The 23465-nt window shown below is 42.8% G+C and overlaps 1 protein-coding gene and 1 non-coding gene across 20 annotated transcripts in view; both read right to left on the reverse strand.

The window, feature by feature from the left end:
• Positions 1-23465, reverse strand: part of ARMC9 (armadillo repeat containing 9) — a 184593-nt gene that overhangs the window by 46568 nt on the left and 114560 nt on the right. The gene's annotated exons all lie outside the window — the stretch shown is intronic.
• On the reverse strand, positions 2351-2457 carry LOC147377692 (U6 spliceosomal RNA). The gene has a single exon (XR_015154040.1). It is a non-coding gene; the product is annotated as a U6 spliceosomal RNA (small nuclear RNA).

Genomic DNA, 23465 nt, shown 5'->3' on the forward strand with positions numbered 1-23465 from the left:
AATAGAGAGAAGAGCAGAAATCAATGAAAAGGAAAACAGAAAAACAAGAGAAAATTGGTGAAACTAAAAGCTGGCTCTGAAAAGATGAATATAATTGTCAAAACTCTAGTGAGACTGACAAAGGAAAAGAGACGTAAGTTACTGATATCAGGTATGAAATAGAAGCTATCACTACAGACCTGCAGACATCAAAAGGGGTGGGAGGGAGGTTCAAGAGAAGGGGGTATGTATATTTATGGCTGATTCACATTGTTGTATGGCAGAAACCAACACAACATTGTAAAGCAATTATCCTCCAATTAAAAATAATTTTAAAAAAGGATAATAGGGACTACTATGAGCAACTGTATATAAATTTGACAATTTAGATAAGAAACACAAATTATTACACTCTCATAACTCGAGTAATCCTATAACTATTAAGAAAATTGAATTCATAATTTTAGAATCTCCCCCAAAGAAATCTCCAGGCCCACATGGTTTCACTGGAGAATTCTATCAAACTTTTGAAAAAAAAAGTAACATCACTTCATGGCAAATAGATGGGGAAACAATGGAAAGAGTGACAGGTTTTATTTTTATTTTTTAAACTTAATTATTTTAATTGGAAGCTAATTACAATATTGTAGTGGTTTTTGCCATGCATTGACATGAATCAGCCATGGGTGTACATGTGTTCCCCATTCTGAACCCCCCTCCCATCCCATCCCTCAGGGTCATCCCAGTGCACCAGCCCTGAGCACTGTCTCATGCATGGAACCTGGGCTGGTGATCTGTTTCACATATGATAATATACATGTTTCAATGCTATTCTCTCAAATCATCCCACCCTTGCCTTCTCCCACAGAGTCCAAAAGACTGTTCTTTACATCTGTGTTTCTTTTGCTGTCTTGTATATAGGGTCATTGTTACCATCTTTCTCAATTCCATATATATGCATTAGTACACTGTATTGGTGTTTTTCTTTCTGATTTACTTCACTGTGTATAGTAGATTTCAGTTTCATCCACCTCATTAGAACTGATTCAAATGTATTCTTTTTAATGGCTGAGTAATATTCCATTGTGTATATGTACCAACAGCTTTCTTTTTTTTTTTTTTAATTTAATTTTATTTTTAAACTTTACATAATTGTATTAGTTTTGCCAAATATCAAAATGAATCCGCCACAGGTATACATGTGTTCCCCATCCTGAACCCTCCTTCCTCCTCCCTCCCCATACCATCCCTCTGGGTCGTCCCAGTGCACTAGCCCCAAGCATCCAGTATCGTGCATCGAACCTGGACTGGCAACTCGTTTCTTATATGATATTTTACATGTTTCAATGTCATTCTCCCAAATCTTCCCACCCTCTCCCTCTTCCACAGAGTCCATAAGACTGTTCTATACATCAGTGTCTCTTTTGCTGTCTTGTACACCGGGTTATTGTTACCATCTTTCTAAATTCCATATATATGCGTTAGTATACTGTATTGGTGTTTTTCCTTCTGGCTTACTTCACTCTGTATAATAGGCTCCAGTTTCATCCACCTCATTAGAACTGATTCAAATGTATTCTTTTTAATGGCTGAGTAATACTCCATTGTGTGTATGTACCGTAGCTTTCTTATCCATTCATCTGCTGATGGACATCTAGGTTGCTTCCATGTCCTGGCTATTATAAACAGTGCTGTGATGAACATTGGGGTACACGTGTCTCTTTCCCTTCTGGTTTCCTCAATGTGTATGCCCAGCAGTGGGATTGCTGGATCATAAGGCAGTTCTATTTCCAGTTTTTTAAGCAATCTCCACACTGTTCTCAAGAGTGGCTGTACTAGTTTGCATTCCCACTAACAGTGTAAGAGGGTTCCCTTTTCTCCACACCCTCTCCAGCATTTATTGTTTCTGGACTTTTTGATGGCAGCCATTTTGACTGGCGTGAGATGGTACCTCATTGTGGTTTTGATTTGCATTTCTCTGATAATGAGTGATGTTGAGTATCTTTTCATGTGTTTGTTAGCCATCTGTATGTCTTCTTTGGAGAAATGTTTGTTTAGTTCTTTGGGCCATTTTTTGATTGGGTCGTTTATTTTTCTGGAATTGAGCTGCAGGAGCTGCTTGTATATATTAGAGATTAATTCTTTGTCAGTTGTTTCCTTTGCTATTATTTTCTCCCATTCTGAAGGCTGTCTTTTCACCTTGCTTACAGTTTCCTTCACTGTGCAAAAGCTTTTAAGTTTAATTAGGTCCGATTTGTTTATTTTTGCTTTTATTTCCATTACTCTGGGAGGTGGGTCATAGAGGATCCTGCTGTGATTTATGTCAGAGAGTGTTTTGCCTATTTTTTCCTCTAGGAGTTTAATAGTTTCTAAAAATATGGAACACTTCACGAATTTGCATGTCATCTTTGTGCAGGGGCCATGCTAATCTTCTCTGTGTCATTCCAATTTTAGTATATGTGCTGCTGAAGTGAGGACGACAGATTTTATTTTCTTGGGGTCCAAAATCACTGCAGGTGGTGACTGCAGCCATGAAATTAAAAGATGCTTGCTCCTTGGAAGAAAAGCTATGACCAACCTAGAGAGTATATTAAAAAGCAGAGACATTACTTTGCCAACAAAGGTCCATCTAGTCAAAGCTATGGTTTTTCCAATAGTCATGTATGGATGTGAGAGTTGGACTACAAAGAAAGTTGAGCGCTGAAGAATTGATGCTTTTGAACTGTGGTGTTGGGGAAGACTCTTGAGAGTCCCTTGGACTGCAAGGAGATCAAACCAGTCAATCCTAAAAAAAATCAGTCCTAAATATTCATTGGAAGGACTGATGCTGAATCTGAAACTCCAATATTTTGGCCACCTAATGCAAATAACTGACTCCGTGGAAAAGACCCTGATGCTGGGAAAGATTGAGGGCAGGAGGAGAAGGGGACAACAGAGGATGAGATGATTGGATTGCATCACTGACTGGATGGACATGAGTTTGAGCAAGCTCTGGGAGTTGGTGATAGACAGGGAAGCCTGGCATGCTACAGTCCATGGCATCGCAAAGAGTCAGACAGGACTGAGCGACTGAACTGAACAGACCATCAATTCTACACAATGTTCTCCAGAAAATAGAAGAGGAAGAAATATTTCCTAATTCATTTTATGAAGCTAGCATTACCCTGGTACCAAAACTAGACAATGATAGTATCTTCATAAAAAGAAGTGTGTGGATGTATGCTCAGTCATGTCCAACTCTTTGTGACTCTGTGGACTGTAGTCTGCCAGGCTCCTCTCTGTCCATGGGATTTTCCAGGCAAGGATACTTGAGTGGGTTGCCATTTCCTTCTCCATGGGATCTTCCCAACACAGGGATTGAATTTGCAACCCCTGTGCCTCCTGCATTGGTAGGTAGATTCTTTACCACTTGAGCCACCTGGGAAGAAATACTTGGGTATAAATCTAACCAAATACGTATAGGACTTGTATGCTGAGAACTACAAAACACTAACGAAAGAAATCAAAAAAGTTTAAATAAATGGAAAGACAAATCTTATTCATGAATTAGAAACCCAACATAGAACTTCCCTGGTGGTCCAGTGATTTAAGAATCCGCCTTGCAATGCAGGGGATGCAGGTTTGATCCCTGGTTTGGGAACTAAGATCCTACATGTGGAGGAGCAACTAAGCCCATGCCTGGCAACTACAGAGCCCAAGCGCTCTGGGACCTACACGCCACAGCTACAGAGTTCATATGCATGACGCAACAAAGATCCCATCTGCTGCAGCTAAGAACTAACACAGCCAAATAAATAAATACATATTGAAAAAAGAAACCCAACACAGTTAAAATGTCAATTCTCCCCAAGTTGATATCTAAGTTTCATGTAGTTTCTATAAAAATCCCAGCAGGATTTTTCTGTAGATGGACCCAAGACTATTCTAAGATTTATATGGAAGGACAAAGGAAGTCAAATAGCTAAGATAATTTTGAAAAAGAAGAATAAGGGAGAGGAATCAGTCTCCTAGATTTCAGGACATTATTGTTGACAAAGAACACTGCCTGCCATTTCAGTAAACGAAGGATGTGTATGTACCTAGTTACCAAGCTCGATTTAACTCCTGTGAGCCCATGGACTGTAGCCCACCAGGCTCCTTTGTCCATGGGATTTCCCAGGCAAGAATACTGGAGTGGGTTGTCATTTCCTTCTCCAGGGGATCTTCTTGACCCAGGGATTGAACCCATGGCTCCAGCTGCATCTTCTGCATTGCAGGTGGATTCTTGACTACTGAGTCACCGGGGAAGCCATCAGTACTCATAGAGCTATCAGCCAGTGCAGCTGGTTCTACATAGTTAAGATGACTATCACAGGAGTAATTTCAATGAGTCCAGACACTTGCGTCTTCCCAGACACAGAAAAGCACTAAAATCATTAACTTGAGATGTCTAGTAAAACTCCTCCCTTATCTCTTTGGAACAATTCTTCAGAGCTGTCTGAGAGGCTGTCTCCCAGGCTATAGTCCTCAGTAAGGTCCCAAATAAAACATAACTCTTAACATTTAGGCTGTGCATTTTTTTTCCAGTTGACATGATGCATGTACTAGAATTACGATTGATAATCTTGATATTGGCAGAGAGAGAGACATACAGATCAACTGGACAGAACAGAGAACTTCAAAACAGACCTACACAAATATGTCCAACTGATTTTTGACAAAGATGCAAAAGTAACTCAACAGAGGAAGGACAATCTTTTCAATAAGGAGTGCTGGAGCAACTGGATATGCACAGGGAAAAAAATGAACCTTACACTAATTCTCACACCTTATAATATAACAAAATAACTCCAAATGGACCATGGACTTACATGTAAAACTATCAAATCATCAGAAAAAAAAACCAGAAGAAAATCTTTAGGATCTATGGCAAAGCAAAGAGTTCTTATACTTGAAGTACAAAAGGAAAATTTGATAAATGGGAGTTTTATTGAAATTTTAAAAGCTTTTGTTCTCTGAAAGACCCTGTTGAGAGGACAAAAAGAAAAGCTATAGACAGGGAGAAAATATTTGGAAACCACGTATCTGAAAAAGGACTAGTATCTATATATAAGAACTCTCAAAATTCAAGAGTAAGTTCCCCAAACAATCCAATTAGAAAATGGGCAAATATATGAAGAGACATTTCACTAAAGAGGACATGTGGATGACAAATAAGCACAAGAAAATGCTCAACATCATTCACCATTCAATTCAGTTTAGTTCAGTCGCTCAGTTGTGTCCGACTCTTTGTGACCCCATGAATGGCAGCACGCCAGGCCTCCCTGTCTATCACCATCTCCCGGAGTTCACTCAGACTCACGTCCATCGAGTCGGTGACGCCATCCAGCCATCTCATCCTCTGTCATCCCCTTCTCCTCCTGCCCCCAATCCCTCCCAGCATCAGAGTCTTTTCCAATGAGTCAACTCTTTGCATGAGGTAGCCAAAGTACTGGAGTTTCAGCTTTAGCATCATTCCTTCCAAAGAAATCCCAGGGCTGGTCTCCTTCAGAATGGACTGGTTGGATCTCCTTGCAGTCTAAGGGACTCTCAAGAGTCTTCTCCAACACCACAGTTCAAAAGCATCAATTCTTCGGCGCTCAGCTTTCCTCACGGTCCAACTCTCACATCCATACATGACCACTGGAAAAACCATAGCCTTGACTAGATGGACCTTTGTTGGCAAAGTAATGTCTCTGCTTTTGAATATGCTATCTAGGTTGGTCATAACTTTTCTTCCAAGGACTAAGCGTCTTTTAATTGCATGGCTGCAGTCACCATCTGCAGTGATTTTGGAGCCCCCAAAAATAAAGTCTGACACTGTTTCCCCTGTTTCCCCATCTGTTTCCCATGAAGTGATTAGGAAAACCTAAATTAAAACCACAATAAGTCACTCCATACCTATCAGAATGGCTAAGTTAAAAAAGAGTAACAACATCAAATACTGGTGAGGATGCAGAGAAAGTAGATCTATTCCTAGCGGGAACACAGAACTGGTACAGCCACTCTGGAACACAGTCTGGCAGTTTCTTAAAAAGCTAAACATGCAACTACATACAACCCACAAGTGTGCTCTTAGGCATTTATCCTAGAGAAATGGAAACTTACTGTCACACAAAAATCTGCATATGAATGTTCACAGCAGCTTTATCTGTAAAAACCAAAACCTGGGAACAACAGACGTTCGGCCACAGGAGAATGTTAAACAAACTGTGGTCCAGCCACACTACGAGCTACTGACCACACACGCACCTGGATGAACCTCCAGTGAAATACGTTGTATGAAAAAAGCCAGTCCTTAGTGGTTACATACTATGTGACTCCATTTACATAACATTCTCGAAATGACATAACTCTGGAAATGGAGAACAGGTTAGTGGTTGCCAGGGTTTAAGGAGTAAATGGGATGTGACTGTAAAAGGGATCTGGTGGTTATAGAAATCTTCTGGCTCTTGAATGCATCCGTGTTAATACCCTGGTGGTTGTTATACTGTAGTTTTGTATGATGTTAGCGGTGGATGGAACTGGGTAAAAGGTATACAAGATTTTTCTCTATCATTATGTGAATCTACAATGATCTGAAAAAAAAAAGTTTTCAAATATACAAAAAGAGGAGTTAAAAACCAAGTAATAGTATATATGATAATAATAATATATAGTAATAGTATATATATGATGGTGTTGGAGAAGACTCTTGAGAGTCCCTTGGACTGCAAGGAGATCAAACCAGTCCATCCTAAAGGAAATCAGTCCTTGGAAGGACTGATGTTGAAGTTGAAACTTCAATTCTTTGGCCACCTGATGTAAAGAACTGACTCATTTGAAAAGACCCTGATGCTGGTAAAGATTGAGGCAGGAGGAGAAGGGGAAGACAGAGGATGAGATGGTTGGATGGCATCACCGACTCCATGGACATGAGTTTGAGTAAACTCTGGGAGTTGGTGATGGACAGGGAGGCCTGGCGTGCTGCAGTCCATGGGGTCACAAAGAGTTGGACATGACTGAGTGACTGAACTGAACAGAGTACATATGAACTGTCCCCAGCCTGCGTCTAATCAAATGCCAGCTGGCACTGGGGAAGCTGTGGTACTCTCCTCCATTCCCTGCCAGCACTTCGGAGACCACACTGTCCTTTGTAGGTTAAATTATGAAGATCCATACAAGACAGACCAGGGACTTACCCTGTGGTCCAGTCGTTAAGACTCCATGCTCCCAATGCAGGGGGCACAGGTTCGATTCCTGATCAGGGAACTAGAGCCCACGTGCTGCAAGTAAGACCCGGGGCAGTCAAATAAATACATGAATTAAAATAAGCTATAAACAAATAAATAATACGAAACTGACCATCCCGTCACCTGACTGAGGTAGAATCCAAGCAAAGAATGTGTCCGTGTGAGGGGAGCTGGCCTGCTGTGAAGTGAGGCCAGAGGAAGGAAGAGGCCCTGGAGGGGCAGCAGGCCCAAGACCCGGCACTCTCAGGGCAGAGGGCTGCCCCAGGCCGGCATGTCTGGGTGACAAGGGTCCCTGACATCCTCAAGCCAGGCCTTCTCCTGAATCTTCACCCACTCAACCACGTGGAATTTGCTTCCTCTAAAACTTGCCAACAGGAAGAGGAAGCTCTGCTCTGCAAACCTAAGTACCCGTCCTTATTTCCAAGCTGATTCCTAACCATTTTGGTGAATGTGATTTATTTGAGTCAGTTTCGAAAAGATGCCAAAGCCCCCGGTTCCCATGGGGACTGCCTTTGAGGGGTTGGGGCAGAGAGGCTGTTCCAGGGCGCACCCCTGTCTCCACAGGTCTCTTCACCACACAGTCAGTCAGCGCCACCTGCCACCACTAGATCCTGTCACCCCGGGGTGGGGCAGGGGAGGCTGTCTTAGGAAAAGGGGATTCGACTTATCCTATGTGGCCCCCAGAGCAGACCAGAACCAGCAGACTCAGGAAGGTTCCAGTCCACCCGGGAGCGTGTCCTCGCCCTCCGCGCTGTCTTACTTGCTGCGGGGGCTGCTGAGGAAACACTACCCACTCCAGCTTACATGCGAGCATGGAGGAAGCCACCGTGCACTTCCACATCACTCCACCTCAGCTCTCACAAGGACTCCGTGGGGGTTCCTTTCACGACACCTGCTTTGTGTGATATGGAACCTGAGCTGGAGAGGCGTGACAAGCCCACAGGGAGAGCCTGGCCTGGAGGGGGAGGTCTGGACTCTAAGCTCAGGGCAGTCCCCTTCCACCCAGAACTTTCTGACTCAAGACCTGGGGCCCTGCAGAGAAGCCTGTTTTCAGGGAGGCGCAGGCTGGACCTTAGTGCCTGGTGGAGATTGAGCACAATGGGGCAGAGAGAGGGGAGAGGAGGGCCAAGGGCTGGATCCGCACCCCCTACCCCATTCCTCTCCCAATCCCCCCACCCCACCCCTGCCCCGTCTTGTCCTCTCTCTTTCCATCCATCCTGTCTCATCGTGGATGGAGAACCCATTCTTGACTGAACTGGAAGACCAGGTTCATGGTCATTCAGCCCCTTGTCCTGATGATTCTCCACACAAGGGCTACTGCCTTCTTTTGCTGTTCACCTGAGTTGGCAGCTCTGCCAAGTGTGGTGTACCCGCCATCCTGAAATTTCACTCGGGGTTCCTTAAAGGTAATGCTATGTGAGGCCCTACCCGAGGTCAGGTCTGGGACAGCCAGGTAAGGTTTTACTGCTGCCCGGGCTTCGAGTTTAGCTTTACTTAAAACACCAGCATCTTGGAGATCAAATATTGTGTACATTATATGACTATTTTAGGAAAATGATTGCTCTTTGTGGACGACAGCACTGGGCTCTGTGGTCAGAGTGAGTGGCTAAGGGTGCTGGGCGGTGGAGTAGGATTTCATTTCTTTTCTAGGGAATGAAGCCGTGGAGGCACCAGCTGGCAATAGGCATGTGAATCACAGTTTCACAGAGGTATTGGTGATACACCACTTCCCTGCCAGGATGAAATAGGAGACCTTAAGAAACAAAACAAATGTCCACATTCCATTTCAATGAAAAATAAAAGGTCAATGGCTAAGCTTAATCAACACCAGCAAAAGTATTTCTCTACTCTGGACAACAAGTACGTATGTAAGACACTCACTTGCAAATACACAAATCAACAAACATATTCTCGATCATAAGTTAAAGCCTGACTTACTAGCTTCTTGTTGATGTTTGACAGAGAACAGTAAAATTCTGTAAAGTGATTATTTTTCTTAAAAAATAAATTAATTAAAAAACAAATTAGTAAGAGATTCACTGAGATATTCAATTTTTTTTTTAAAAAGCAAATTGATGCTTTTTAAAAAAAATTAAAAGTACTTCATAGTTAAATTCATTGGTAACTGATAAATTTTGGAAAACACAGGACAGCTTCTACATTGGCTCCCTAATATATACGACTCTGTAATAGAAGTGGACTTAAGTCACAGTGTCATATGCAAGTGTGGGGCCCAAGAAAGAACCAGGGTACCTCAGCCAGCCCGCTTCCACCTGGAGACTTTGCTTCTTCCGCCACAGTTTTTCTATTGCCAACATACAGGCAAATACACTGGGTGCTTTCAAGAATATCATGTTAGTGTAAGATGCAGAAATGTAAGAAAATGGATGTGAAAGTCATTATTAAATGAATAGCTAGCTCCTGGTTAAGAGAGTTAGCAGTGAGGCTCTGATTAGACCTGATTCTTATCAGTGCCTGAGCTTCTCCCTCCAGCAAATGAGATCATTTAAAGTCCTGCCCCTTTAAAATCAGGACTTACTGATTAAGGAAATTTCTTAAGCTTTCCATATACTGTATAGACATAAAGAAGTCACTGTCACGGTTTTTCTAAGAAACACACTGATATCAGCAAAAAGGAAACGGAGGCATTGTCAAGACTCCTGAAACGTAAAGACAGAAGGAAAGGGGCTGTACTCAATGAGCTGGAAGGTGCTATTAGACAGAGTTGTTGCTGTTGAGTCCCTGAGTCTATTCTCTGCGACCCCACGGACTGCAGCCTCCCAGGCTCCTCAGTGCATAGAATTTCCCAGGCAAGAATACTGGAGTGGGTTGCCATTTCCTTCTCCAGGGGATCTTCCCTATCCAGGGATAGAACCTGCATCTCCTGCATTGGCAGGCAGATTGTTTACCACTGAGCCACCAGGAAGCCCTTTAACTTCAATACTATTGAGGCAAGAGCTTAATTCAATACTTGTCTGTTTCCAGCAACACTTGGGAAACCAGATGCAGAGGGAGGTTCGGGAAGGCAGAGGAAATCACGAGATGTGGTGGGAAACGCAAAGAGAGAGCCCGTAAGACTGATGCCTGCTGAAAGCAGGGCACTGGGTCCACCTGTGCCGTTGGGGCCGAGTGGGTGGACCCACCGAGGACGTGTCAGAATTTTCTGAAATGGGCACACCTAGGAGACACTCAGGGATGACCTCACAGCGTCAGCCTTCTCTCTGGAACAGGAGAGACTACTTTCCACCATTTCCCCCCGATTTAAGTGGGTTTCATTTGTGTAGAAACAGTACCAGCCACACTGCTGGCTTCCCCCAGCTGCTTGTGAATTCCAAACGACGCATATTTTGCAATCTACTCTGTGAAGTAAGCAGGTGATGGATAAGGAGCACTTGGAGAATAAATGCCTCATTAGGGTGGGTTTTAAATACCATTGTCGGGAGGAATTTTACTAACATTACTGGTCTTTATGTACTTGGGCAGAATGCATCAGATTACTAAAGGGAGAGCCCAAGGATAACTGATCACGTCAAGAAATTAAGAATGCCTCAATAAAAAAGGCACTTGAGCTGAGATGAATTTAGATGCTCTAATACGAAGCTTCCCCATAGTGGCTCGGTGATCTTATGACACTACAAGATTCTTAACTGAAGGCTTTAGATACATAATACTCCAGACAAACCAGATTCTAAGCAGTTGGCCTGAAAGCAAAACTAAGGTTGACCACTAAATGCATTTGAAAACTCAGATTCTTGCAGATACAATGCAGAGCGCAGAATGTATTCAAGTGGTTTTACATATGACAAGCGAAAGTATCGAGTGTGTTTTCCACTTGAAATAATTATAGGACTTCTAGCAGCAGTTTAAACTTGAGATACCTTCTCAGAACCCTGAATTGGAAATCTTGCTCTTTGTAAAAATAAGGAAAAAACACTCCACATGGGAGACAAAGGGTGGACCAAGGTGACCAGGTAGGCAGTATAATCAACCTATTTCCCCTAGCAGAATGGATTTTTTTCCAATTTTGCAGCTTTATTTTACGTGTGTGCCAGGACTGCGGATGCAAGGAGGTTCTGAGCCCTGGAGGACTCGTTTTGTGGCTGAGCTGTTCTAACAGCAACTTCCCATCCACAAAATGACATTCCTGGGGGGCAATGACAGCTGGTTTGACAACCAGCCCAGTTCATTAACTAACCACATTATAGGAACCAGATAATCCGTAACACCCTTCACTTCCTTGATTCTTCTAGTCCAAGGCTTTAGCTGCCTAATGTGCTTGCTTAAACATCCCTGAAGTCTACGTGAAAATGATAAGACATGTGGAAATGACAGTCATGTTGCTCTGAGAGAAAGTGAAAAAGAAAATGAAAGTGTTAGTCCTGCAGTCGAGTCCGACTCTTTGCAATCCCACGGACTGCAGCCCACCAGGCTCCACTGTCCATGGGATTCTCAAGGCAAGAATACTGGAGTGGGTTGCCATTTCCTTCTCCAGGAGACTCATTCCAACCCAGGGATCAAACCCGTGTCTTCTGTGTCTCCTGCATCGCAGGTAGATACTTTACCGCTGAGCCACAGAAGCCGAGAGAGAGGCCGAGCTTAAAAAAATATGTGAACACAGAGAATCAGAGGCGACTGGGAGGATCAACACCTCTGGAAGTGAAAGACAGTAGAAAGATTTGGTGGGACAGAGAAAGGGAGCCACCATCACAGCAGTGTCTAGACACCGTGCTGAAGGCAGACAAGAGGACTCAGGTAACTGAGTTCCTTCTTTAATTTTAAAAAATTAATTATTTTTAAATTTTTGGCTGTGCTGGGGCTTCGTTGCTTTGCAAGGGACTTCTCTAGTTGCAGAGAGTGAGGGCACTCTTTCTCTAGTTGCAGAGAGCGGGAGTTGTGGTACATGGACTTCTCACTGTGGTTGCTTCTCTTGTAGCGGAGCACAGGCTCCAACCACTTGGGCTTCAGTGGTTGTGGTACCCAGGCTCAGTAGCTGTGGCGCACAGGCTTAGTTGCTCCTGTGAGGCACGTAGAATCTTCCCAGACCAGAGATGGAACCTGTATCCCCTGCATTGGCAGGCAGTTTCGTATCCACTGCACCATGAGGGAAGTCCTGAGTTCCTTCTAAACAGGAGTCGCTGAGTGTGCTCAAGAGATGTGGGGGTGGACCTGGCACTTGGGGAATCAAAACATCTCGAGTCTGGGTGTGTCCCTCCTCAATCCTGAGTGACTAGGGAGGGGCTAGCTAATAAGCAGAAACCACCACCCCAGATATGGAAACGTATCTGACACAATGAAGGTACACGAGCAAGCAAAGTCACAGGGAAAAACTCTTATTCTATAAACCATGTCAAGTTCTGAGATAATGTTTAGATGAACTCCAAAGTCCTCAAAGAACTAGATGAAGGAGATTTGAAAAGTAAGGATTTGTCATTATTTCTCAAGCTCCCTCGGTAGGGAGGATGTGTTTGTGGCGGGGTTGATTAGGAATCTGAATTTGGTATTTTAGGAAAAACAGGGAAATTTAGGAAGAGTTAAGAAAATTTTTCACAGGCTGGCTGTTACGAGAAGTTTGCTCTGGGAGCAGCGTCCCTCCCCTCCTTTCACCCACTGAGGGTATCCAACCCCTTCTTCCCCATTCTCCACCCCCAGCTCCATCCTGGCCACCCACCGACAGGCTCCAGCCCTGGCCAGGCACCGCACCAGGGACTTCCACTCTAGCAGACGATACTGAAATGTCAAAACTGACTAACAAGCTCTGAGTCTGTGCCAGTAGTTCACATGGATCATTTCATTCGATCCTCCCAACCACCTGATGAAATGGATATTTATAGCTGTACTACAGGTGAGAACACCGAGGCCTGGGGTGCTGAACCGTGTGCCCTTGGCCACATGGCTGGTGAGAGGAGGGGCTGGGCTCAAACCCTGGCAGGCTGATTATGGAACCACTTTCTCTGTATTGAGATTCAAACACTTGCTATTTTCCCATTAAGTATTTGTCATTTCCAGGGTCTGTTGGGGCTACAGAGAGGCTTCTGTGCTTGGCTCCTCTTACCTTGGACTTGAAATGAGGACACGGGCAGCACATACGATCAAATGCACCCATGAAAGGAGACAAGAACGTGATTCAAGACCCCAGGGGCTGTAACAGTGAGATATCAGCAGATCAAGAGAGTGTCCTAGCCTTGGCTTTAACATGTCCCCTTACCCACCCCCCACCCCCAGCTTTTCTGGATTATACTTACTCCGCATAGCTCCAGAAGGCACAAGTGGATATTATACAGACACAAAGGAAGAAATGGAAACTATCCATTTTGTGTGTTCATTGTGTGCCACAGACTAATTCACTGATCTCAACAATTCAGTAGTAATTATCTTTATCTTTACAGATGAAGAAACAAAGCTAGTAATGAGAGAGAAAATATAAACCTTGACTAGGGTCTCAATGGAGTGGACCTTTGAATACCACCGTTAGCAACTTAATTTTCTTAGGTGATACGGGGCATGGGAATGTTTTTAAGAAGGAATCGAGTGAAAGTAAAAATGGGTTCAGCCACCTTGGAGAGCAACGTGGCAGTATCTATTGGTAATAAAGACAAGACCCTTGTGCAGGGGTTAAGAGAATGAACTAGGGTGGCACATCTTAGTATGAACAAATCTCTAACATGTAATGTTGAATGAAAAAAAAGCAAGTTGGTAAATGATTCATAGAGCATTATGCCATTTATGTAAAACTGAAAACCACAAAACAATAGTGTACACGGTTAAGGGAGACATAAAGATATTATAGAAGCACAGAATGCCCATGGAATGTTACACACCAGGTTCCGAAAGGTGGTTAACTCTGGGGAAGGTGGGAGAGGAGAGCAGGGAAGAGATGGAGCCACGGCGGTCAGGTTAGTTTCTGGACTTTCTGGTAAGTTGAAAATGCTCCAAAATTTAAGAACAAAGTGATCATGGCCCTGCGTGATCCAGGCCCTGTTCTGGGAAGATGGTCTGGTGGCCACATGCAGGAAAGGCTGGGAAGGGAGGAGACTGAGGCTTAAGTCAGGATGTGGAGCAGAAAAAGGAAATGAAGGGGAAGATGAAAGTGACTTTTAGAACCATGAGCCATAGTGTCTGGAGGATGATGGCAAAGGATGAGGGAGAAGGAAAAACCAGATTCCGGAGCCACTGAAAGAGTACAGGTACCTGGACAAGTGGGCAATTTAAGAATGTCAGTTTTTGTGAATGTCCACATTTGATTTTTGGGCTTTGCTGGTGGCTCAGATGGTAAAGAATCTTCCTGCAATGCCGGAGACCCATGTTTGATATGTGGATCAGGAAGATCCCTGGAGAAAAGAATGGCAACCCACTCTAGTATTCTTGCCTGGAGAATTCCATGGACAGAGGAGCCTGGCAGGCTACAGCACAAAGAGTCAGACATGACTGAGTGACTAATACTTAATACACTTGATTTAGAGCCACTTATTGACCACACATGTTAGACACTAGACAGTTGGCTCATTTAGAGAAACTGAATCTTCTATACGGCAGAGTCTGGACCTCAATGAGGGTCCCTGATTCTAAGATGAATGATGTTCGGTTAAGCCCAGATGCCACTTCAGCCAAGAAATTCACAAGGTCCACAGGCTACCTGGTCCCAGTGCCTCAAAGCTCAGTTCAAGGACACAGACACCAAGCCCTGTTAATGACTTATTGTATTCAGTTGGCAACTGCAGTTCTCATTGTGATGCAGTCAATGGGTACTCTGAGTGACCCTTTAACACAAGATGAGTGCTAATGTCACTTTTCACTTAATATTTTCCAGCAACTTCCCTCTTCTCAGAAAAAGAGCTAATGTCCTTAAATACATTACCATGTGTAAAACAGATAGCTAATGATGGGAAGCTGCTGTATAGCACAGGGGGCTCAGCTCGATGCTCTGTGACGAGATAGAGGGGTGGGATGGAGAGAGTGGGAAGGAGGCTTAAGGGGGAGGGGAATACATATATATATACTTAAGGCTGATTCACGTTGTTGTAGGCAGAAACCAACACAAAGCAATTATCCTACAGTTAAAAATAAAAAATTTTTAAAAAGAGCTAATGTCCTTCTCAAGGATCCAGGTGATCTGACCCCATCCTCTGACTCTGTATCCTATTCCCTCCCCATTTCTTGTGGGTCCCCAGGAGGTTTTGACCTTGACATTCTCTGTCCTCAGGGTCTACCTTGGGGCTTCTCCCTCAAGTCCTTCTTACTTTTATTGTTCTTTGAGGCACCTACCACCGCTTGAAAAAGTAAGGAAATACTACATTTCTATTTCCTTATTTGTCTAAGGTCTGCTTTCTCCTGATAGGGTATCTATTTTGCTTACTGCCACGCCCAGACAGCTTCTGGTAAAGGAAAATGAGTAGGTCAGGCAATTCCCCTCTACACACATCAAGCACAAAATGTGACAAATTTATTAAAAACGATCATTTCAGGACACTGGAAAATGACCAGTGGCAGATCACAACTGCTCACTGGGGAAGGGCTACTGCACGTGGGGCAAGTGTGGCGTTTTGCTGGGAAAGTTCCTGTCTATTTCAGGCAGTGAAAATCCACAGCTTTATTAACTGAGGGTGTGGACTTGGGGGAGGGCAAGTAAGAAACCAGCTAGAAGCTGAAGAGGGATTCCCAGAAGCAAGGGAGCCACAGAAGGCCTGCGATGATAAAACCTCCAAGCGTCCCCAACGGACTGTTAACTACAGATGTGTGCAGAAAACCCAGGGAGCTCAGAGAAAATTAAAAGCTTGGGGGAACTTGGAAACTTTCTAGACTTTTAAATGAATTCTTCAACCTACAGGTAACTCAAGTCACAGAAGATGGTCACTTGAGATGGGTAAACATAATCTTTACCCAAATCTCTCACTGACAGTGAAACTATGCAGGGAGACCCATATGTCAGGGAAGGTAATAAGCAGAGACACCACGAGCTGCATGCCACAGGGGGAGAGGTTACACAGAGACCAGCCAAGGTAAATGATTACTCAACAACTCTCAAGAAAGCAACACATAAGCCAGAATCTTTGCAACGTATTATCTGCAATGCCTGGTTTTCAACCAAAGGCATTATCAGACGTGGCCCAAGAAACAGAAAAAATGTGACTTGCGCTCAGGAAATATTGAGTAGCCAAGAACTAACTTTGAGTGGGCCCAGATGTTGGATTTAGCAGACAAAGATTTCAAAATAGCTATTACGAAAACGTCTACAGAATTAAAGGAAAATGAGCTCAAGAGCTGAAGAAAAAGATACTAAAAATAAGTGAAAAACAGGGAAGTGGACCCTGTAAAAAGGAACCAGATGGGGGTTCTAGAGCTGAGAAGTATAATAACTGAAATGAAAAATTCAGTGGATGGGTACAACAGTAGATATGAACTGACAGAAGAATCAGTCAGTTGGAAAATGGAGCAACACAAAGTATCTGGCTTAAAGAACAGAGAGAAAAAACACTGAAGAAAATAAAGAAAGCCTCAGAGGTCTGTCACATAATATCAAGTATTCTCATACATGTGTAATTGGATTTCTAGGAAGAGAGGAGAGAAAGAAAGGGGCAGAAAAAATACTTGAATAGATAATGGTTGAACTCTTCCCAAATTTGGTGAAAAACTGTAACTTACAGATCCAAGACAACTTCCCTGGTGGCTCAGACGGTAAAGAATCTGAGAATCTGCCTGCAGTGCAGGAGACCCAGGTTCGATCCCTGGGTCAGGAAGATCCCCTGGAGAAGGGAATGGCTACCCACTCCAGTATTCTTACTTGGAGAATTCCAAGGACAGAGGAGCGTGGCGGCAGGGTATAGTCTATGGGGGTGGCAAAGAATTGAACACGACTGAGAGACTTTAACTTCCACTTTTTATAGACACAATGAATCCTAAAAAGGATAAATACAAAGAAGACTACATCCAAACACATCATCATCAAACTGCTGAGAGCCAAAATTGAAGAAAAGAATCTTAAGTTCCAGCAAGGGCAAAACAAGCACTTTCAGGGAAAGAATGATAAAAGGTACCATTAACAGCTGGCTTCTCATCAAAGACAAAGGAAGCCAGAGACAACGACATATTCAAAGCGAGAAAAAACATACCCAGTGTAACTGTCCTTCAAAAATGAAGGTGAAATAAAGACAATTCCAGATTTTAAAAACTAAGAGAATATAACAGACTTGAGTTACAGAAATGCTACAGGCAGTGCTTCAGGCAAAAGAGAAACGGCGTCAGATGGTAACTTCACAGGAAGGAACGAAGGACACTGAAAATGCTAAACACGTGGACAGGCACAGAGATGGACGCTTTCCCCCAAATTTCTTTAGAAGATTCATGACGACTGAAAGCAAAGACTCACAATACTGGGTTGATAATAAATATAGAGGTAGTATATGCAGCAACAAGAGCACGAAAGAGGAACAGAAATAGAGCTGTACTGGTGCAAAGTTCTATTTTACCAGAAACAAATCAGTATTAACTCAAAGAAGATTGTGCTAAGCTGTATACTGAAATCCCTAGAACCAACTCAGAAAGAAAAAGGAAAATACGGCTAAAAAGCTAACAGAGTAATTAAAACGGTATACTAAACAATACTTGTGCAATACAAAATAGGGTAAGACATGTATTTGTTTAAAACAAAGGAAGGGAGGAAAAAGAGGAACAAAGATCGCATAAATAGAAAACAGCAACTAGCAGAATTAAACCCAACCATGCCAATAATTACATTAAATATGAATAAATATTAAATAAAACAATTTTGAAAAAGAACAATGTTGGAGAACTCATATTTAAAAACCTATTATGAAGTTAAATACAATAATTAAGATCATGTGGTACTAGCACAAAGATAGACATGTAGGTCAAGTGAACAAAAATTAGAATCCAGAAATAAATGCTTACATTTATGGCCATTTTTTTTTAAAGAGTTTCAATTTGACAAAGTAATTCAATGGGTCAAAGCATAGTCTTTTCAACAAACTGTATTGGGATAACTGGATATTCATATGTAAAAAGATAAATTTAGATCTTTGCCTGAAATCATATATAGAAATTAACTACAAATGGTCCTACATCTAAATGTAAGAGCTAAAGTTATGAAACTCTTAGGGAAACATGGGAGAAAATCTTTGCAATATTAGTTTAGGCCAATAGTTTTCAACTGGAGGTGATTTTGCCTCCTGGGGACATTTAGCAACGTCTGTAAACATTTTTGGTTGTCACTACTTTGGAGTGGGGTGACTAATTCTGGCACCTACTGGCCTGAGATGCTGTTAAATGTCCTACAACACACAGGATAGTCTCTACAACAAAGAATTATCTGGCCCCAAATGTCAGTAGTGCCCAAAGTTGATAAACATTGGGTTGGTCAAAGAGTTCTTAGATACAACAACAAAAGCACAAACCATGAAAGAAAAGAAAAAGGTAGGTAAATCAGACTTCATCAAAATAAGAAACTTGGGTACTTCAAAAGATGCCATTAAGAAAATGAAAAGACAAGTCACACTCTGGGAGAATATATTTACAAGTCATATACATGGGGAAACAATGGAAACAGTGACAGATTTTCTTGGGCTTCAAAATCACTGTGGATGGTGCAGTCATAAAATTAAAAGATGTTTGCTCCTTGGAAGAAAAGCAATGACAAACCTAGACAGCATATTAAAAAGCAGAGACATTACCTTGCCTTCAAAGGCCAGTATAGTCAAAGCTATGGTTTTTCTAGTAGTCATGTATGGATGTGAGAGCTGGACAATGAAAAAGGCTGAGTGCCTTTGAACTGCAGTGTTGGAGAAGACTATTGAGAGTCCCTTGGATTGAAAGGAGATCAAACCAGTGAATCCTAAAGGAAATCAGTCCTGAATATTCACTGGAAGGACTGATGCTGAAGCTCTAATACTTTGGCCACTTGATTTGAAGAGCTGATTCAATGGAAAAGACCCTGATGCTGAGAAAGATTGAAGGCAGAAGGAGAAGGGGACAACGGAGGATGATATAGTTGGATGGCATCACTGACTCAATGGACATGAGTTTGAGCAAACTCCAGGAGATAGAGAAGGACAGGGAAGGCTGGCATGCTGCAGTCCATGGAGTCTCAAAGAGTAAGACATGTCTTAATGACTGAACAACAAATGATATGTTGAATTCCTAACCCCCAGTACCTCAGAATGTGACCTTAATTGGAAATAGGTTTGTTGTAGATGTAATTAGCTATGATGAGGTCATACTGCAGTAGGGTGGGCCCCTAATTCAATGTGACTGGCGCCCTTATAAAATGATGTGAAGACACACAGGTGAGAAATACACCTGCAAGTCAAGGAATGCTAAGGACCTCCAGCAACACCTGGAGCTAAGAAGGCATGGAACAGGCTCCCCCAGAGAGAGTGTGGCCCTGCTGACACCTTAATTTTGGACTCCTAGGTTCCAGAGCTGTGAGAAAACACCTTTCTGTTGTTTGAAGCCAACCAGTTTGTAGAACTTCGTTAGACCAGCCCTAGGAAAGGAATGCAGCTGAGCAAGAACATAAAAAGATGCTCAGCATCATTAGAAACTGGGGAAACACAGATTAAAAACGCAGTGTGGGACTTCCCTGCTGGTCCAGTACTTAAGAATCCGCCTGCCAGTGCGGCAACTACTGAAGCCCGCATGCCCAAGAGCCTGTGCACTGCAGGAGAAGCCATTGCCACGAGAAGCCCACTCATCGCAATTAGAGAGTAGCCCCTGCTCGCTGCAACTAGAGAAAGCCCGAGCACAACAGTGAAGACCCAGCACAGCCGAAGACATACAGATGGCTAACAAACACATGAAAAGATGCTCAACATCACTCATTATCAGAGAAATGCAAATCAAAACCACTATGAGGTACCATTTCACACCAGTCAGAATGGCTGCGATCCAAAAGTCTACAAATAATAAATGCTGGAGAGGGTGTGGAGAAAAGGGAACCCTCTTACACTGTTGGTGGGAATGCAAACTAGTACAGCCACTATGGAGAACAGTGTGGAGATTCCTTAAAAAACTGGAAATAGAACTGCCTTATGATCCAGCAATCCCACTGCTGGGCATACACATTGAGGAAACCAGAAGGGAAAGAGACACGTGTACCCCAATGTTCATCGCAGCACTGTTTATAATAGCCAGGACATGGAAGCAACCTAGATGTCCATCAGCAGATGAATGGATAAGAAAGCTGTGGTACATATACACAATGGAGTATTACTCAGCCATTAAAAAGAATACATTTGAATCAGTTCTAATGAGGTGGATGAAACTGGAGCCTATTATAGTGAAGTAAGCCAGAAGGAAAAACATAAATACAGTATACTAACGCATATATATGGAATTTAGAAAGATGGTAACAATAACCTGGTGTATGAAACAGCAAAAGAGACACTGATGTATAGAACAGTCTTATGGACTCTGTGGGAGAGGGAGAGGGTGGGAAGATTTGGGAGAATGGCATTGAAACATGTAAAATATCATGTAAGAAACAAGTTGCCAGTCCAGGTTCGATGCACGATACTGGATGCTTGGGGCTAGTGCACTGGGACGACCCAGAGGGATGGTATGGGGAGGGAGGAGGGAGGAGGGTTCAGGATGGGGAACACATGTATACCTGTGGCGGATTCATTTTGATATTTGGCAAAACTAATACAATTATGTAAAGTTTAAAAATAAAATAAAATTAGAAAAAAAAAATAAAAATCATGATGTAATATCACTTCATATCCACTAGGATGGCTATAATTAATTGAAACAACAGACAAATAAAAAACACTGGTGTGGATGTGGGAGGGCTTCTCAGGTAGCACTGGTGGTGAAGGAACCTGCCTGCCAATGCCAAAGCAGGAGACGTAAGAGACTCAGGTTCAATCCCTGGGTTGAGAAATCCCCTAAGGAGGACATGGCAACCCACTTCAGTATTCTTGCCTGGAAAATCCCCTGGACAGAGGAGCGTGGCGGGCTACAGTCTATGGGGTTGCAAACAGTCCGATATGACTGAAGCTACTCAGCACAGCAGAGGATGTGGAGAAATTGGAGCCCGAAAGCCTTCTTCAGCGATCAATGCAAAGAAATAGAGGAAAACAACAGAATGGGAAAGACTAGAGATCTCTTCAAGAAAATCAGAGATACCAAAGGAACATTTCATGCAAAGATGGGCTCGATAAAGGACAGAAATGGTATGGACCTAACAGAAGCAGAAGATATTAAGAAGAGATGGCAAGAATACACAGAAGAACTGTACAAAAAAGATCTTCACGACCTAGATAATCACGATGGTGTGATCACTCACCTAGAGCCAGACATCCTGGAATGTAAAGTCAAGTGGGCCTTAGAAAGCATCACTACAAACAAAGCTAGTGGAGGTGATGGAATTCCAGTTGAGCTATTCCAAATCCTGAAAGATGATGCTGTGAAAGTGCTGCACTCAATATGCCAGCAAATTTGGAAAACTCAGCAGTGGCCACAGGACTGGAAAAGGTCAGTTTTCATTCCAATCCCAAAGAAAGGCAATGCCAAAGAATGCTCAAATTACTGCACAATTGCACTCATCTCACACACTAGTAAAGTAATGCTCAAAATTCTCCAAGCCAGGCTTCAGCAATATGTGAACCGTGAACTTCCTGATGTTCAAGCTGGTTTTAGAAAAGGCAGAGGAACCATAGATCAAATTGCCAACATCTGCTGGATCATGGAAAAAGCAAGAGAGTTCCAGAAAAACATCTATTTCTGCTTTATTGACTATGCCAAAGCCTTTGACTGTGTGGATCACAATAAACTGTGGAAAATTCTGAAAGAGATGGGAATACCAGAACACCTGATCTGCCTCTTGAGAAATTCGTATGCAGGGCCAGAAGCAACAGTTAGAACTGGACATGGAACAACAGACTGGTTCCAAATAGGAAAAGGAGTTCGTCAAGGCTGTATGTTATCACCCTGTTTATTTAACTTCTATGCAGAGTACATCATGAGAAACGCTGGACTGGAAGAAACACAAGCTGGAATCAAGATTGCTGGGAGAAATATCAATAACCTCAGATATGCAGATGACACCACCCTTATGGCAGAAAGTGAAGAGGAACTAAAAAGCCTCTTGTGGAGAGTGAAAAAGTTGGCTTAAAGCTCAACATTCAGAAAATGAAGATCATGGCATCCGGTCCCATCACTTCATGGCAAATAGATGGGGAAACAGTGGAAACAGCATCAGACTTTATTTTTCTGGGCTCCAAAATCACTGAAGATGGTGACTGCAGCCATGAAATTAAAAGACGCTTACTCCTTGGAAAGAAAGTTATGACCAACCTAGATAGCATATTCAAAAGCAGAGACATTATTTTGCCAACAAAGGTTCATCTAGTCAAGGCTATGGTTTTTCCTGTGGTCATGTATGGATGTGAGAGTTGGACTGTGAAGAAGACTGAGCGCCGAAGAATTGATGCTTTTGAACTGTGGTGTTGGAGAAGACTCTTGAGAGTCCCTTGGACTGCAAGGAGATTCAACCAGTCCATTCTGAAGGAAATCAGCCCTGGGATTTCTTTGGAAGGAATGATGCTAAAGCTGAAGCTCCAATACTTTGGCCACCTCATGTGAAGAGTTGACTCATCAGAAAAGACTCTGATGCTGGGAGGGATTGGGGGCAAGAGGAGAAGGGGACGCCAGAGGATGAGATGGCTGGATGGCATCACTGACTCAATGGACGTGAGTCTGAGTGAGCCCGGGAGTTGGTGATGGACAGGGAGGCCTGGCGTGCTGAGATTCATGGGGTCGCAAAGAGTCGGACACGACTGAGTGACTGATCTGATTTGATCTGATACCTTGGCTGACGTGAATATAGAAATGGGAACAGCCAGTTTGGAAAACATTTGTCCATTCCTTTAAAAGTTAAACAAAAATCTGCCATACAACCTAGGAATTCCACTCCTGGGTAACTGCTCAAGAGAAATGAAAATGTATGACCAAACAAAGACTTACTCACAAATGTTCACAGCAACCTTATTTATAATAGCCAGAAAAGTGAAAACAATGCAAATGTCTATCAAGGGAAAAACAAAAAGTGGTCTATCCATACAATGGAATATTATTCAGCAATAAAAAGAAATACTGCTTTATTCTATATGGTTAGACCTCAAAAAAAATCATACTAAATGAAACCCACCATGTGCAAAAGACTACATACTATATGAAATGTCCAGAAAAGGCCGATCAACAGAGCTAGAAAGCAGATTAGTAGTT

The sequence above is a fragment of the Bos grunniens genome, chromosome 2 (genome assembly GCF_055505025.1).
Source record: "Bos grunniens cultivar Pamir isolate PY7600 chromosome 2, Bosgru_T2T1.0, whole genome shotgun sequence".
NCBI classification, from domain to species: Eukaryota; Metazoa; Chordata; class Mammalia; order Artiodactyla; family Bovidae; genus Bos; species Bos grunniens.